Genomic DNA, 3,819 nt, shown 5'->3' with positions numbered 1-3,819 from the left:
GATGTATTTCACTTATAAGTATGGACTCAAGTGGCATCCATTTCTCTATAAATGTCTCAAGTTTATCCTTTGTAGATGAGTAGCATTCCATTGCATAAACAGACCACATCTTTTTTATTTATTCCTTGGTTGATGGACATTAGCATACCTCACAGAACTATAGAAAACATTCTTAAATTCATGTGGAACCAGAAAAGACCTAGAATAGCAAACGTAATCTTGGGTAACAAAGGAAAGTCAGGGGCATCACAATTCCTGACTTCAAATTATACTACAAAGCTACTGTAATAAAATCATCATGGTACTAGCAATAAAACAGACCTGAGGACCAGTGGAATGGATTAGAGGATGCAGATACAACTCCAAACACACTCAGCCCCCTTATCTTTGATAAAGGGGCCAAACATGTTCACTGGAAGAAAGATAGCCTCTTTCATAAATGGTGCTGGAAAAACTGGCTTTCTACATTCTAAAGACTAAAACTAGGCCCATGTCTATCACCAAGCACTAAAGTAGAGTTAAAATGGATCAAAGATATAAATATTAAAAAGAAAAACTAAATCTACTGGAAGAGAAAGTAGGTAGAAATCTTGAAGACCTAGGGGTAGGCAGAGAGTTCATGAACAAAACCAAAACTGCATGGGAAACACTTCAAAAAATCCACAACTGGGATTTCATCCTATTAAAAAGCTTTTGTACATCAAAGGAAATCACCAATAAAGTGAAAAGACAACCCACAGAGTGGGGAAAATTTTAGCTAACTATCCTTCAGACAAAGGACTTCTATCTAGAACATACAAACAACTGAAAAGAAATCAGACTCCTCAAATTCAAAGGTCCTATTCAAAAATGAACATCTGAGGTGAATATGCACTTCTCAGGGGAAGAAATACAAATGGCAAATAAAGGTTGCAGGCATGGGCAGTCTGTGATTGCTCTTTGAGTGGCCTGGGTCTGGCTCCTGCACACATCCTGAATTGACTAAGAAGCATAACCAGGCAGGCTACAACCTGCTCCCACCACAATGGTTCCCAGCTGAAACTCGTGGAGGGGGCCAGGTATTTCCTATCTGTTTCCTGGGGGCAGAACGGGTGACCCAGCACCATGCCTCCATTACGGTCTGAGTCTCTGCCCTTCATGCATCTGTGGCAGACAGGAGGTCCTCACTCATAAGCCCCAGGGACTGTGCTCATGGTTTGTGTGTAGGCCCTCCTTATGCATGCCCTGTGCTGAGTGAGCAAGCACTCCAAGAGCTGCTGGTCCTGTGGTTCAAGTCCATGCTTTACTTGTGCCCATAATCCCTGGGGGTTGCAGGCATGGGCAGTCTGTGATTGCTGCCCATCTGGCTCGCATCTGGTTCCTGTATATGTCCTGAACTAACTGGAGACACAGAATCAGATGGTTCATGAACTGTCGACTCTGCAGTTTGTGCCTGGGTTTTGCCTGTACCCTGAACTGCCTGGGGACATAGGTCCACTGGACCAGGATTGTCACACCAGTGCAACCCAAATCTGGGCTGTGTAAGTGCTCTGAACTGCTAGGGGATGCTAGATCAGATGGTCTGCAATCAGCTGACACCAATGCCTGTGTCTGAGACCTGGGATAACTAGATAGAAATCAACAACTGCCAGAAAACCCCAGACTAAGTAGTGCTACACAGTGGACATTGAGGGGCAAACCTGACCAACAGGAAACCTAGGGACACTAGAGGCCTTTGCTGTGCAGCCACTGAAGAGGGAAACTGAGCTTTCTGCATTTGATATCAAACATGACAAAATGAAGGACTAAAACACAATCCCAGAACTCCACCCCACTCAGAACAAGTCCAGGAGACATTGACATAGGAGAACTCGGTAAACACATGCCTGAAATAGCTGAAATGATTACAATGGAAGTAAAGAAACAACTCCATAAGGCCATAGAAAAGATGAGATTAGAAATAATCTCTCAGGCAAAAAATGAAATGGCACTAATAATGAAAGTACTGCTCAAAATGTCTGAAGAAGAAGCATATAAGAAACTAGAAGAACAAAGGCAGTGGATGGAAGTATTAAATTAAAAATATAGAAAGTTCTTAGAACGTATGAACCAGATTCAAAGAGACTTCCAGGAAAACAAAGCTGCCATTGAAAGCTGCCAAAACCACTTGAATGAAGCCAAAGATAGAATTTCAGACTTTGAAGACAGCATGGCAGCTAACAACTGTGAAAGAAAGGTTCTCGTAAAATCAACAAGGACCCAGGAAAAATCAATTCAACAGCTGCAAGACGAGGCAAATAGGAACAATATATGACTAATGGGAGTCAATGAAACAGCAGGAGGCAATGCAAATGACATAAAAAGAATATGCAGAAATAATAGCAGAAAATTTCCCAAGTGTGGAAACAGAACCTGATATACAGGGAAATGAAGCATATAGAACTCCAACCAATCACAACCTAAATAAAACTACACGCAGACACATAATACTCAAGTTCCCAGATCTCCAGTAAAAGAATAGAATATTAAAAGCTGCTAGAGAAAAGAAGCAGATTACCTATAAAGGAAAACCCATCAGAATCACAGCAGAGTTCTTACCACAAACCATCCAATCAAGAAGATCTTGGAGCGAGGTAATACAGGTCCTAAGACAGAACAGCTTCCAACCAAGACTGATGTACCCTGCCAAACTGTCCCTCAAATTCAATGGAGAAATAAAATATTTCCATGACAAATAACAATTGAAGAACTTCATGAGTGCCAAGACAGCATTACAAAGAGTACTAAAACATACTCTAGACAGAGAAAAATCTGACCGCAATTTCAAGAACAACAGTAGAAAAGAAACATCAAGAAAAGCAAGCAAGTAAACAGGTAGAAAAAGTAGGAAAACAATGCAAGTAAATAACATGATGATAAATCAACACATGTCAGTTATAACCATAAATATAAATGGCCTCAATTCTACAGTCAAAAGAAACAGACTGGCAGAGTGGATTAAAAAATAAAATCCAGTGATATGCTATATACAGGAAACACATTTTACTCTAAAGGGAATCCATACACTAAAAGTCAAAGAATGGAAAACAATCCTCTATGCAACAGGAACCCAGAAAAAAGCAGGTGTAGCTATTCTATTTGCAGACAATGTAACCTTCAAACCAACAACAATCAAAAGGGATAAAGAAGGTCACTACATACTAGTCAGGGGAAAACTGCAAGAGGATGAGATAACAATCATAAAAATGTATTCACCAAATATCGGAGCTCCAAATTATATAAGAAAAATCTTAATAGGCATGAAAACCTATATAATTAATAACACTATTGTAACAGGAGACCTCAACACCACATTGACACAAAGAGATAGGTCAACTGGACAAAAAATCAGCAAGAAAATAACAGATCTGAATGAAAGCTGTGAACAAATGGACTTAGTAGATGTACATACAGTGTTCCACTCCACAACATCAGAATACACATGTTTCTCACCTGGGTCTTTCTTTAAAATAGACCACATTTTAGCCCATAGAGCGTACCTACCAAAATGCGAAAGACCTGAAATTATCCCGTGCATATTATCTGACCACAGTGCAATGAAATTGGAAATTAATGACAAAAGGTACTCCAAAAACTCCATAAAGACTTGGAAATTAAACAACAACCTCCTGAACAACCAATGGGTCACAGAAGAAATTCAAGTGAAAATTAAAAAATACCTATAAACAAATGAAAATATGAATACAACTTACCAGAATCTATGGGATGCAATTAAAGCAGTCCTCAGAGGGAAATTTATAGCAATGAATTCACACCTAAGGAAAACAGAAAGAGAACAAA

The sequence above is a fragment of the Chinchilla lanigera genome, unplaced genomic scaffold (genome assembly GCF_000276665.1).
Source record: "Chinchilla lanigera isolate Chin_1 unplaced genomic scaffold, ChiLan1.0 scaffold00034, whole genome shotgun sequence".
Classification (NCBI taxonomy): domain Eukaryota; kingdom Metazoa; phylum Chordata; class Mammalia; order Rodentia; family Chinchillidae; genus Chinchilla; species Chinchilla lanigera.
Note: the sequence above shows the minus strand (reverse complement) of the source record.